We start from the raw sequence: 15054 nt of genomic DNA, 5'->3' as shown, positions 1-15054 counted from the left end.
GGTACTATCATGGAGGAGAGGCAGCCCAGGGTCCCTGTGCTTATAGAGAGGAGAGAAAAGAAAGAAAGAAGAAAGAGAGGAAGACACAAGCGATAGAAAAAAATGGAAGAGGGTCCCAAAGATGAACATTCTTTTCTGGGGCTCACAGTATAAGGATGACTAGAGAGAGAGGAAGAGAAATGTATTTTCGAAGGGTTGGAGATAAAGTGATCTGCCTCAGGCAGAAAAGGAACTTCCCTTTATAACGATGTTGCAAGCTAGTTGTTTATAAACATCAGAAAAACTTTACATATACACTCATACATGCACATATACAGGGCTGCACAGATGCAATGAAAATTCTGAGCTCAAAATGATGAGTATAAATTCCCAGTCAGCCAGCACTGAAGCCAGCTGCTGTCTAGAGCAATCCTACAGATTCCTGGTGGCCTAGGCTTTAGTCTTCATACATCGGGGATAGGAATGCACATTGATCAATGGATTTATAAGAGACTCCAGAGGAAGTCAGAATCCCTTCACAAAAGAGAGGACCAGAAAACTATTCCATAAGGACAGAGATAAAGAATCTTGCCTTTCTTGTCATTGGCTTAGATAAAAGGAAAACTTCTTCCATGAGGATTTTTAAATGTAAACCAGTAAACCAGCCCTCACACTTATTTGGATCCAGAATTTACTTTATTTATGTGGCTCAGAGTTTTGATTGGTTTCTGTCTCTCAGACACACACACACACACACACACACACACACACACACACCAGTCACCAAACACATGGAGGAACAATTATAAGTGAGAATTTACCAGAAAGCACCAACTTCAGAATTACACTCCAGTTACTGAAATTACTATAAATTGAATATAAAATAAGTATGCATAAATGTTCAGAAAACAAGATTAATGACAGTCTCATTACCTATGATCTGTGACCCAACAAATGTGAAAGAGAGTAAGACTACTAAAAATGAAAACAGTAAGTAAACTTAGAAACTAAAAATTTTACTTAAATGGCTTTTACTCTTTGTTGAATGTGAAGACAATGACTCTTGGGAAGATGAACAACTAATTTGTAATTTACATTTAGGAGGAAGAATAACGAACACCAAGGGTTTTCACAAGAAGGGCCTTAAAAACCAAATTCTAACTAGAACCTTGCTTTCTAGTGATGTTTCACCAAAAGAATCAATTTAGCCATTATTTAAACCACAGATTATTGGGCTTCACTAGGCTAATCAGAATTTCTAGTGGATTTAGTACAGAGAATCACATGATTTTTTGATCAGCCAGGTTTTGCAAACTCTTGATATAACAGTGATTCTCAATGTGTGGTCCCTGAAGGAGAAATTTTTCTTCTTTTTTTTTTTGTGTGAGTATGTGTGTTTTGAGACAGGTTCTTGCTATGCAGCCCAGGCTGTCCTGGAATTTGCTATTAGCCCAGGATGACCTCTAATTCTCAATTCTCCTGCCTCTGCCTCTAGAGTGCTGGGATCACAGGCATGCACCATCACCTGGGAATTGTTAAACATGCAAAATCTCAGATTCACTCAAACCTATTATTGCATCAAGAACTCTGGTGGGTGAGTCCAGTAATCTATGTTTCAATAAGATCTACAGGTGATTCCAGTGCTAGAAACACTGTGCTCAATCACTCCTTGCCTTAGAATGAATGAAAAATTAGTTTTGATACTGTACATGTGGTAAATGGAATTAAATGAAAAAATGAGAAGAAATGGACAGAACTTTCTTGATCATCATAATCAAAAAGTAATCTATTAATCCTTTGAAATCTTATGAGATTTTAAGTATTCTTTTTGAATTTTTTTATCTGCTGTCCACCTTCTCTTTTCCTGTCAACTCGTATACATCCTTCAAGTTTTGGTATAAATTACCATTCTCAAACTTTAATGTGGCGATCACATTTTGAGAACCACTGGCTAAATCTTCCTTCTACAAGTTATAGTCTCGAGCCCACAGACTAGGCTAGTTCTCTTGTTATACTTTGTGCCAATACCTTGTTGTTGTCTTTCATAGAATTAAAACAATGCAAATAAAATTATTAATATTAATGCTTTTTCAATATCTTTCATCCTGCCAGAACTATAAGCTGGAAGTTGTTTTCGAAGTGTCAGTGTTCCTGATAATGTATGAGTGCATCAGTAAAGCCTTGTTGTCATTTATAAAAAATATTTTTGAACTCAGCATTTGGTAGGTGTGCAATGTCAAACATTTGCTAATATAATTAAAATAACTTTCTGAGCCTTTTTTTGGCTTTCAATTGTAAAAAAGGGAAAATTTTTTTTATAAAAACAACAGTGAATAAGTCAATCAAATGTGCAGGAGCCTTCCTCATTCCCCATTCCAGATAGAACCATATTATTGTAGAAATCACCTAAGACTGTTTTTTGAATTCCTTTTAGAAGACATTTTGTTTGTTTTAAATAATTTTATTCATAGGTTAAGTAGTAGACTTAAAACTATGGCTTTTGGATTGTGCAAAACTGATAGAATGAGTGCTTTCTTCCTTACTTTTTAATTTTCCCCTTACTGAAAATAAAATTCAATCTAACAGCTGTTTTCCTGTCTTTATTTTGAAAAAAATTACTCAGTAGAATAGAACACTATGAGAAATTTTATTTCTAACTATTTCATGAGTGAGTTATAGAAACTTGTTTTCTAGCCTAATACTATGTTGTTGAGAATATCGGTTATTTTACTTCAAATCCTAGAGGTTTTTTTTTTTTTTTTGCCTCATAACTACAGTGAAGACACAAACAATAAGGGAATGCTTTTCTGTATTTCTCCATGGGCCACATTTAATAAATAGGAACTTTAATGAAGAGGATTATACCTTCTCATCTTCTTATATTTAAAAGGACAAGTAAGGTCTTGGCTAAGATGTCAGAACTGAAAATTGCTGACCTGTGTTGTTTCTAAGAGAAAGACTAGCTGATAATCCAATGCCTCCAATAACATTGCAAAATCAGCAGATGCTACACACAGACAAATCAATTTGCTTGCTGCATCGTGCAGACATTCAGAAGGAGAGTTCATAATTTTATACACAGTTTCCTAGTATCAGAAGTCTAGTCTTGCTCAGAGAAAAAAAGGAAAATGAAAACTTCTGGATGGATGAAATCAGTACTTTCTTAAGTCTTTGAGTGAGGACTACACTGTTTTGAATTCTCTTTTTCCAAGAAGGTCTATAAAGAAGGTGAAAAGATATTGAAATAAAATGATCATTTGTGCCTATTTGGATATAATTAGAAATGTTAAATTGGCTTTTCTCTCCATGCTTTCTAAAATCTGCAATGTAATTTATATTTATGTGAATTCAAACAGATGTCTTCCTACTTCATGAAAACTATTGGGAAAAAAATCCAAAGATATATGAAATACTTTTATGCCTGTTATAAGTTTAAATTTTAGTAGAAATTTAGATAAAAGATAGATAAAAGTCATTGAAAGAAAGTAGAAAACTTAGTGCTTTATTGAAATGACTTTTGAAAAAGATCAGTCCTCATTGCTCAACTTCACAAATACTAGTGGAGTAGCTACCATATACATACACTATCCCCATATTGCACTTTTCTTTGGCTATATTTCACCCCTACTTGTTGACACATAGTGGAATGCAGTTTCATTCAAATGGTTTTTCATCTTGTCCTGCCTTTAAAGAAGTCATGTGTATTATTTGGCTGTGGCATACACTTTTAAATATAGTAGGGCCTATGCCTATTAATTTTTTAGGTATGAGTGTTGCTCTATGAGTTAGCAGCCAAACAGTCACAAGTGAAGACACAATCAAAACACAGGAAGAAACCACGTCTACTAGGTCTGATATCTGTAGCACATGAGACAGTGATACTGTCTTTTCCAGTTTATGAACAGGATGAAATTATAAAATTGGACATATTTCTATGAGGTATCACTGAGTTTCAGCAATATTGAGTCTTATTTTTCCTCCAATCTTCAAAATACAGTTGTGGTGTGCTGTTTACCAGCTTGTCACAGCCATTGGGATGAAAGACTGCAGAGGTGCGAAGGTATTTTCCTTATTAGAGCAGTGATTCTACCAAACACCATTCCCTTGCTCTTAGTCTCCATTTTTCATTATTTAGTGAGGAATGTCAGCATAGGAAATGTAACTCATCTGAGATGTCTATGTATTGCTACCTGATCTTTATGACAGAAATACGAAGTCACAACAGTTAAAAATCATATTGAAGCATCCATTAATCTTTTCTCACCTTTCACTGTAAAAACATCTCTCTTTGACCTTTGTGTTCTTTTTGAATAATTTCTTTTTCCTATAGTAAAAGTAATAGTACAGTTTATTAGGAAAGGAATAATAATAATAGTATGGGTCTAAAGTAAGAAGTGGGGGAAAAGGGTGAAACATTTTCTGCCCCCCCCAATGCAGGAAATGGGAATAAAGACTCCTTGGTTAATTTCCTGATGTAATATTGTTAAGGTAGAAATAATGCCCACATTCCAAAAGTGACATGTATTTCAGTGCCTTCTTAGAAAGAGGCATTTAATTTTTTCTCACTCTTCCATACAACTCCTGCTAATGTTTAGTTGTATTTATGATAGCTAGGGAAACACTGAGAATGTGATAGGACATTTAGTATACTTATGGGAGTAAGCGAGAGAGAGGAAAAGAGAATGTAAAGCACAAACATAGCTAACTTTCATTTCCTACTTCTGTTTGTTGCTATTTCTTAGCACAGTCTATGTAGTTTTATACAATATGACCTATACTTGCTAAACGACACTTTCTTGTCAGCACTAGTTTTGTTAACTACTGAACAAATCCTGAAGTATTTCTTATTGTACCTTGGAATCTCAAAATATTCAACTGCTTTCATTTAAATAAGCCTGCTTTTTTTTTTTTGTTTTTCATGTTTTCTTACTTATGGATTGCTGTCCCTGTGTTTGGAACATTCCTCTTCTCCATGACCACATGGCAAATTTCTGCACATTCTTTAAGACTCATCATAATATCATTTAAAGATAAAAGCCTACATCTATCTTCCCCATGCAAGAAGAGTTAACAATTCTGCTCTTATTCCATGACTTTTTCCATGCTACTTTCACATCGTTATCATCCTGTACAGATGATTAGTTGTTTGCTCACTTGTCTTCCCTTACAGCTGAAGGAAAGTTTCTGTTTTATTCATATCAGGTCCCTGATCAGAAGAGACAGGCTTAATAAATGGTGAAGAAGAAAGAATTGGTAAGAAACTTTCTTTTCTGTATTACTGGGAGCTAAGACCTTTTGATTAAACATTACATGAGAATAAGTACATAAACTTGTACAGAAAAGCAACAAGACAATAACTAGACACATTTGAGAAAGATTTCTACTCATAGGAGATATAAAAAGATTTCCTGTGTAATTCCAAATCAATCAAAATATAAATCAGATTTCCCTTGCCTAAATAATCAGAAGCTAAGGTACTTGCTTTGTCATTTAGTAGCTCTGTGGTTTTGACCAAATAAAATTAAAAATAAAAAGAAAAATTAGAGAGTTGATTTAAAGTCTCTGCTAAGGGAGAATCCTGTTAACAGAACCATACTTTGAATTTCTGATAATCTAAGTTGTACTCTGCTGTCTTCCAGATATAGATGAGAGCAGAGATTCACAGGTACCCTTCAAATTCCTTAATGACCTGATGTCAAAAAGGGGAGGCCATGGTGGATGTTGCTAAGTGGAACAAACAAGGACTTGATGCTATTATGGAATGTTAGGCAGTGAAAATGTCTTCTGGAGAACCGTTAGGCCAGTCATGTGAAATGGTCAGTTTACCAAATCAATCTGTTACCATTTCTCTTTTTAGTAGCAACTCTCATGGAATGACAATAGAAGAGAAATTAACTTATTGTGGATAAAAGCCCAACGTGAGTGGGAATGGATTTAGTAACAACCGAGACTGAAGAGAAAAAATGACACCTGGACAAGGACATACTGACATCTTCATGCTGTGGTGGAAGCAGATGGTGGTGATGAATCTGGAAACAACTTAGGATTGGAGAGGAGAATTTTCCCTAAATGTGGTGATTATGAAGGGTAAGAAAAGAAAGGGTGTTCCATGAATTGATCAGTTACTTTAGAGATTGAAAATTCAATTTTTCAAATTGTCCAAAGGTTGTATGACAAGGAAGTCAAGAGCCTCAGGTTACAGAAAAGAGCAGGAGAATATATGTCATTGAGTTTTCTTGAAGTTTGTGGTCATAAATGTCACGAGGTAAGTGACATACCCTTATCATCTCATGACACAATAGTTAAGCTTGATTTTTGCCTTTTGACTGCAGAAATGACGTCATTTTCAGGGAAGTATATCTGGTGAGGAGTATTTTTCTTACCTCTTAAAAGTGAGGCTAGCTAAAAAAGCAACTTGGAGAAAATCTAGCACCATGAAATGATGCAGATAAAGGTTTTCATGACCTTTATTCTGTCAGCAATAAACACAGAATCTTCTCTCCTAATAAATGAGTACACACTGGTGACAGATTTTCTTATTTGAAAGCTTTTGCCCAAGGCAGAAGAGTGATTTTGATATAAGTGTATTAGTATTTGCTCATGGAGGTCTTAGGCCAAAAGGAGTGTTTAAAGTGTCATATGATTTCATATATATATATATGAAATGTATATATATATACATTTGGTTTCTGTTCCTGATTCCTGGCACAAAACTCCTAAAACCCTTGGAACCACCAAAGTGATGTGTCATTTTGTATGCTAATAAGATAGCCAATGGCTGGGGCTCCTGGATAGCACTGGGATGGGGACTGGTTGCCAGGAGAATAACCATGTAATTAGAAGTTTGGAACTATTAGCTCTTCCCTTTATTATCTGGGGAGTTAATCATCAATGACTAATAATGTACTCAGTCATGCCTTTGTAATAAATTCTCCATAAAATCCATAAATTATGAGGTTAGAGAGCTTCTGGGTTATTGAGAACAGGGAGGTGCTGGGGAGGCGGTGTACCTAGAGGAGATGTGGAAACTCTGTCCCTCTACCCGTACCCTGATGTATGTATTTCTTTCATCTGGATGTTCCCAAGTGATATTTTTCTGTAATAACCTAGAAACCTATCAAGTAAATTGCCTCTTGTGTTCTATGATCCATGCTAGAAACTTACTGAACCTAAGAAAGAGATTGTGAGGACTTCTGATTGAGAATTGGTTGCGTGGCAGCACAGGTAATAACGTGAACTTGAAATTGTTGTCTGAAGGGCAGTCTTTGAGACTAAGCCTTTTAACTTGTAGGGTCTAATGCTGACTGCACATAGATAGTGTTAGGCTTGAAATTGTTACACACTTAGCTAGTGCCAGAGAATTGGTCATTTTGAGAAAAACCCCCAGAAACTTGAGAGCCAAAAGTACTGATATGAGTATAGAAGTGAACAGTTTGCTTTCCCATAAGGATAGAGAAGTAGAAGACCGACTATGATGTATAAGAAAAAGTTTAGGAAAATTCATATAAATATGACATGCAGGAAAGATTACAGATAAGGGAGAAGTTGAATAAGTCCATATTTGCGTAGGCAATCATCACTATAGAGGTCAATGTAGCTGGTTAGAATTGACACATTCCTTGCTGTTTCCCTGAACACTCTCCATCATTCATCCAAATGAGGACCAAGTGTGTACAGTACTGAGATTCATTTTAGCATTCAGTCATTTTCTTAGCTTCACCCATTTCTAACTGAAAGTCTTTTGTCAGGGTATGAGGTCTTACTATCTATATAAATTCAAAAATGCTACATACCTTAGTTCTTAGAAAAACTTCTTCAGCTGAATTTTTCTCCTAAGATTAGCTTAGCAGATACTAACAGATAATGTTAGTATTTTTTTTATTTGATCACCTTAAACAAATATATTGTTACTGAAATTTCTTTGATTAATTATACATATATTTCAGAGCTTAGGTATTCCTAGGAATCACTTGTATTAAGACAGTCAGAAGTAAATTTCCCCTAGGACCATGTTTTATGGTGTATGTATTAATTATTTTCTAAGAATATGGTTTACTATGTTGCTATTATATATGATAATTCAAGTTTGTCAAGTTATGTGAGCTACTTAAGATGAAGGTCTATAACTATTATCATTAGCAATAATTTGTTTAGCAAGCATCATTTGGATATTTTTTGGTAGGGACACTAACTATACTGACTTTACCACTTATTCCACAAGCTCTGGTTTCCAGAATGACACAAGGAGGGCCAGAGTTCATTACAACTGCAATGGACTACAATGCAGAGATGGAACCACATAAGCACAGGGTGTCTGAATTTCTAACAATGGCCACTGAATCTTTCTGCTCTTTTGATTTGGAGGAAGAATCCATCTCTGTTAGTTTTATGAGTTGGCTGTTAGCTTTACAAACACCTTTGAAAAAACAGTCTAGCACAAGCCTGCACTAGAAAGCTGTGCAGACATTTGTGACATCCATGAAGAAACCCAGCATGATTATCGTAAGTATTTGATTCTTAATTTTGATATTCCCAATATTAAAGATGCTTATTCATAAGGAAATGATGATGCCACCTCAAGCAATTGGAGATATCTTTTCATATCATGGCAGATTGTATGATGGCCAGGGATTTTAGTTTAGACTAATTGAGTTCTGTGACTACCCTGACTGCCACAGAGGAAAAATCGACTCTCACATGAGGTGATCTCACAGCTCAAATGCACTGGATTCAAATCAGTTTAAATTTTCTTTAAGGTGATTTGATTGGCAATAATAAAATAAATTTATTTTCAGAGTCCCTAGAATTGCAAAATTCTTGAAATAATTTTTTTAGGCTGTAATACCTTAGTAAAATGTACATGCAAAGAAATAATATTCATTCATTTTGTTTTCTTTATGAGTGACAGCTTTTCTCTCTCATCTTTCATGAGTCTGTAAATGTAAAGTATAATCGATGACATCTCTGAGTGCTGAGTTTGTATTTTCCCTTTCATCTCTTACCAGCTTTTTGGCAGATAGCATATAAGATTTTTTTAATAGGGTTTCACAAACTTCTTGGTTTCACCAATGAGTGTGTCTAAATCACTTGTAGCTATCCACAATTCTAATAAATCTAAAAGAAGCTTCTTTTAAAAACTGAACTTTCTGTTTATTTAGTAACAAAGCTGCTATATTGCTGTGACATACAGCTTTGGGTTGAGATTCACATAGGGAAACACTTAAACAAAACAAAAGAAATACAGTGAAAGCTAAGTCCTCCCTCCTGCAATGGATATTTTAATTAGTAACCACATAAGTAACAGGGAATTTTGTGTCGTTCCAAAAATTTCACCCCCTCTGCATCCTTCATAGTAATGTAAAATTTTTTTGGAGACAAGGTCTCACTATGTATCCCAGGCTGCCCTCAAACTCATGAACCTTCTGTCTCCTGAGTGCTAGAATTACAGGTGTGTACCACCACACCTGGTCCTTGTATGTAAATTTTAAACAGACACTTTTTGGTTTTTATATTTTTGTCTAATGGTTTGTCATCTTTGTTATAATTTCTGTATAAAAATGTACAGATCTTGAAAGTACATTTCAGTGATTTTCGAGAATGACATATACCTGTACAGCCACCACCCAAATCAACATCTCTATAGCTTCACTGGTTCCTGTAAAATATAGACACATTACAACTTTTAAGTTTCTTTTTCTTTTGGCTTTGCCTTTGGGAAGCAGATGCTCTATTACTTGAGCCATGTCTCCAACCCTTTTTGCTCTGGTTGTTCTGGAGAAAGGATCTTGTTTTTTGCCCAGGCCAGTCTGAACTACAATCCTCCTATTTTAAGCTTCCCTTCATTTCTAGGATGACATGTGTGTGCACCACATCCAGTTTTTTTTTGTCCACTGAGAATGAGGTCTTGAAACTTTTTTGCCTGGGATGGCCTGGAACTGCAATCCTTCCCATCTCAGTCCTCCAACTAGTTACAGTTAGCTTCATCTTTAAGTTTCTTTAACCTCTCTTGTTTATATTTGTATCATTTTATTTACATATATTTAGAACTATGTCAAGCAGTAATACAATTTTTGTTTCACCATTAAACATAATTTAAGACTCAAGAGAAGAAAATTTCTTACATTACCCCAACTTTTGCTTATCTTGTCTTTCTTCTTTTCTGACATTATAAGTACTTTTTTCATTCATGTTTTATTACTTTCTTTAGCCATTGTTTTAGAGTAGGTGTGTTGGTAACAAATTCTTTTAGTTTTGATTAATTTGAGAATGTGTTGATTTCTCTTTCATTCTTGAAATATATTTTTGATGGATATAATATTCTGGGTAGATTGTGTCTTTTTTTATTATTTGAAAAATGTACCACTGTCTTCCAGCCTCCATGGTTTCTCTTGAGAAATCCATAGTCATTTTAATTGTTTCTGTTTAGGTAAGGTGTTGTTATAGCTTGAATCTTAAATGATTCCCCCCAAACCCATATGCTAAGTAATTGACCCCTAGCCTGTGGTGCTACTGGAAGGTGGTAGGAGGTAGAGTCTAGTAGAAGGAATGTAGGTCACTGAGGTGTATTCTTGAAGGGGATACTAGGAACCTGGCCTTAATAGTAGCTTGGCTCTACCACGTTTCTTGCTGTGATGTCTGGCCTTGCCATAGGCCCCCAAGCAGTGGAACCAACCAACCATGAACTCAAACCTCTGAAACTATAAGCCAAAATAAATCTTCCCTCCTTTTAAGTTGTTTACTTCAATTTTCACAGGAATGGAAAGTTGACTGACATGGTGTCATTTTGCTCTTGTTGCTTTTAAGATTTTTCTTTGTTTAATTATTAAAAAGTATGACTGAGATGTCATGGTTAGGATTTCTTTGGGTTTAGCCTGCTTGAAGTTCACTCATCTTCACAAATCTTTAGGCTTTTAAAAACTTTTTTGCAACTTTAGTCACTATTTCTTTCACTCTCTTTTTCTTCTTCGTTTAGGATTCTAATGACAGGAGTGTATATCTTTTGCAATAGTGCTACAAATATCCAAATTATGTTATCTTTTTTCAGCATATTTTCCCTCTGTTCAGATTTAATAATGTCTTGTTCTATCTTATAGTTCACTTACTCTTTTCCCACCTTTCCTTACATTCTGCTTTTGAACTAACCCATTAGATTTTTATTGCAGCTATTTTATTTCTTAGTGACTCTTTTGAAGGGGGCAAAGTAACTCCTAGTGAAAAGAGTCAGTTGGAGGATTTTATGACTACTGATAGCAATTCTATGTGCCAAAAATGTGGAGAGATTTACTTCTAAAGAGAAGTATGAAAGTGATATCTAGGTAGAAGTTAGGAATAAATTAGGGTGGCATATTCTGTAGCAAGATTTAGCACAGGATGAATCAACAAAGACCTACCTGATTCCTTTCTGGTAACATCTCACATGCCTAAGGGAACTGGAGAACTCTTGTAGGTGAGGCAAAGACCAGGATCTCGCAGCCCTTCTATCAAAGAATAGTTGAACCAGAGAATTGATACAGTGAAAATCATCCAGATCACATCAGAAGAGGGAAATTTTATAGAAATGACTCCTCCAATTCCTTCTGCAGATGCTGTTCAGGAAAGCTATCAACTCCACTGGCGATCTCATGCCAAAGAAAGTAGGACCCTGAGACTCTTACAATGTCTAGAATCCTCAAGATTACTATAACTATATAATAAATTAATATTATTTGAGGTTCCTGTTGACAAACTAGTTGTGGGATGCTGTGGTAAAAAAAAAGATTTTTATAAAGGAGGGTCTTTCTGAGGTGTCAGATGTAGGCTGAGACCCAAGACCCATCATTGGCACAACAGTTACAGAGAGAAAATGAGATTCTTCTCCCTCCAAGCTTTCTTAGTATAACAATCTATTGAACAGAAAGACATTAAAAATCAAAATTTGGGGAAAGCAACCTGGACTATGTCTTTTAATAACTTTGCTTCAGAATTTATCTGGTGAGTTCCAATTTCAATGTTTCTATAATCCTTTAGCAGCATCTAATTAGTTGAGGGGTGAGCAATAGCTGCTTTTCATTGCAGCAGTTCTTTGAGTACTTATAACTATATTATTCAAAGAGCAGAAAGATTGGAAAGCAATTAAATTTATGGTAAAAAATATGGAGAGTAGAATTAATATATTTCCATTAAAAGGGAAAATTGAACTGTTTTAAAGATTTTTAGCGTTACCTTCCTCATCTGAAGATTGTTGGAAGCCATTAAAATTTGTTCTAAGAGTTTCTTGAGAAATTTATATTCCCTGAGGGGCATGCATGGCTTTTTAACTAGCCAGATAAATGGATGAAATTTAGCAATAGATCCAACTTCTGATATTTTATTGAAAAATCAACATGAAATTCTACAATTTTTTGTAATCACTCAAAGTGACACAGCAATTTTGATGTATTGAATCACACAAGTTATGAATGGTATGAAGGAAAAAATGCAAACTTTTTTGAAAGTTTGCTTGAAAGAGAATATTCTTCAGTAAGTCATTTTGAGATTTTGGTTACATGGTGTAAATGAGGCTAATAATACTGGCCATACCTCCTGTAACGAGTGAAGAGTAGGAGTGGATGCTGAGTAATACATCCCCTACAGTTTAGCAATGTATCTTCAATATGGCCTTGAAAGTAATGCTTTGTATACATGGCAAATATCTCCTTTTTATTTATTTTTTAGACAACTACATCATTAATATTGCTTTCCTGCTTGGCTTTATGTTTGCCAGTGGTAGCTACTCTTAACAAAGTTTCTATAGGGGACATACTTCTTGGAGAGATTTATTATTCACCATCTGTGCAGAGAATGACAAGGAAGAGTTTTGTAAGAATTATTTCCTAGTTTGTGATTAAATTCTGCTAATAGAATAAACTTAAATTTTATTTCCGATGACCTTTTCAAGTATTTTTTGAGCAGTTTTTAACTTCTGAGCATTATTATAGATCTAAATAACATGTACATAGCTAAAAATAAAGCAAGCATTAACAGTAATAATAAGACTGACACAAACAATGAATGATAGGCCTATTAATAGAGGTTTCAAAAAAGACTTTGAATAATAAAAATTTTTATAATGATTGAAGGCATGATTACTGATATATTTTGCCAAATTGTATTTTATGGTAAAGATAAAACATTATGTTATTTTCTATACTCCAAAAATGTTGGAGGACCATTTCCAAGTTCATTTGTTTCCTAACAACAGGCAGTTTTCCATCTCAGCTTTGTTGTCTCTTTGTGTCTCTCTTTCTATTCTCATGAACTCCTCTCTTTTCTGGTAGCCCCATGCTCACCATCCTCCATTGGCTGGAGTATTATCACTGTCTAGTCACCAAACCTAGAAAATAAGGAGAAGCAGGACTGGAGAAATGGGACCTGTACCCCATTAAGCAATTCCCCATTTCTGTCTCCTCACAGTCCCTGATGACTACCATTTTTCTTTGTTTCTGTGGATTTGACTACTTTAGACACTTCATGTATGTAGTATCAATATTTGTCTTTTTCTGACTGCTTGTTCATTTAGCCTAATATCCTCAAGGTTCATCCATGTTGCTTCATGTCATAGGATCTTCCACTTCTTGGCTATTGTGAATAATGCTACAATGAGCATGGGACCACAAGTATTTCTTCAAGTTCCTACTTTCAATTCTTTTTACAAAAACTTTTTATTAGTATATATTAGCCATATGGGGGGGTTGTTATGACATTTTCATATACATGTATAATGTACCCCAATTTAGTCCATCCCTTTCATTATCTTCCTCTCCTCACCCTTCTTAAAATGACTTTGACAGGTTTCAATGTTCCATATTAATACATGTACAGAAAATACATTAACCATATTTACTCTTCTTTACCCTCATCAATTACTCTCTTCCTCCCACTAGTGTCCTTTCCTTATCATGACCAGTTTTATATTCCTGTTTGTAAATTGTTCAGTGAGATTTTGGCCTTGGTATTTTACCTGTCAATGTGCAGTATTTTGATCAATTTAAACCCTTTTGTACTCTTCCTTACACATTTCCCCCTACCTTGTATTGTTCAACAGCTTCAGTGTGTTTCACTGTGTCTTATTCCTGTACAAATGTGATATATTTCACTATTACTTACTCTATTATTTTATTCTTTCCCTCCTCCCATACTCTCCTCTACTGGAAACATGATAATGCTTATATTTATATTTGGGTTTGTCTTCCACATATGAGAAAAAACATGTGAACTTTGTCTTTCTCAACTTGGCTTACTTCACTTATGATGTTCTCCATTTACCTGCAAATGACAAAATTCCACTCTTCTTTATGGCTGAGTAATATTCGTGTGTGTATGTGTGTGTGTGTGTGTGTGTGTGTGTGTGTGTATCACATTTTCTTAATCCATCCATCTGGGATGTTTCCATAGCTTGGTTATTATGAATAATACTGAAATAAAAATGGGTATATGAGTGTCTTTATTATATCCAGACTTACATTCCTTTGTACATATGCCTAAGAGTGCCATTGTTAGATCATTTAGTAGTTCCAACTTTAGTTTTTTGAGAACCTCCATACTGTTTTCTTTAGTCGTTGTACTAGTTTACATTCCCACTATGAGGGTTCCTTTTTCCTGCATCTTTGCCAACATCTGTTGTTTGTGTTTTAAAAATAGTCATTCTTACAGGACTGAGGAGGAGTCTTAATGTGGTTTTGATTTCATTTACTTAATGTTCAGAGACATTGAACATTTCTTCATATGTTTTTTGGCCATTTGTACTTCTTCATTTGAAAAATTTCTATTCAGTTCATTTACACATTTTTTCACTGGGTTGGTGATCCTTTGGGAGTTTAGTTTTTTGAAGTCCCTCTAAATTGTGGTTATTAATTCCTTGTCAGATGTATAGCTGGCAAAAATTTCTCCCATTTGGTGGGGTGCCTCTTTAGTCTGGTGACAATTTCTTTTGTTGTGCAGCTTTTTAGTCTCATGTCATGATTTTTGTTTTCATGATAAAAATTATTTGTCAGTGCTTTTTCTTAATTGCTGAACCATCGGAATTCTATTTTGGAAGTCATTGCCTATGCCTATATG

This window comes from Castor canadensis, chromosome 6 (genome assembly GCF_047511655.1).
Source record: "Castor canadensis chromosome 6, mCasCan1.hap1v2, whole genome shotgun sequence".
Classification (NCBI taxonomy): Eukaryota; Metazoa; Chordata; class Mammalia; order Rodentia; family Castoridae; genus Castor; species Castor canadensis.
Note: the sequence above shows the minus strand (reverse complement) of the source record.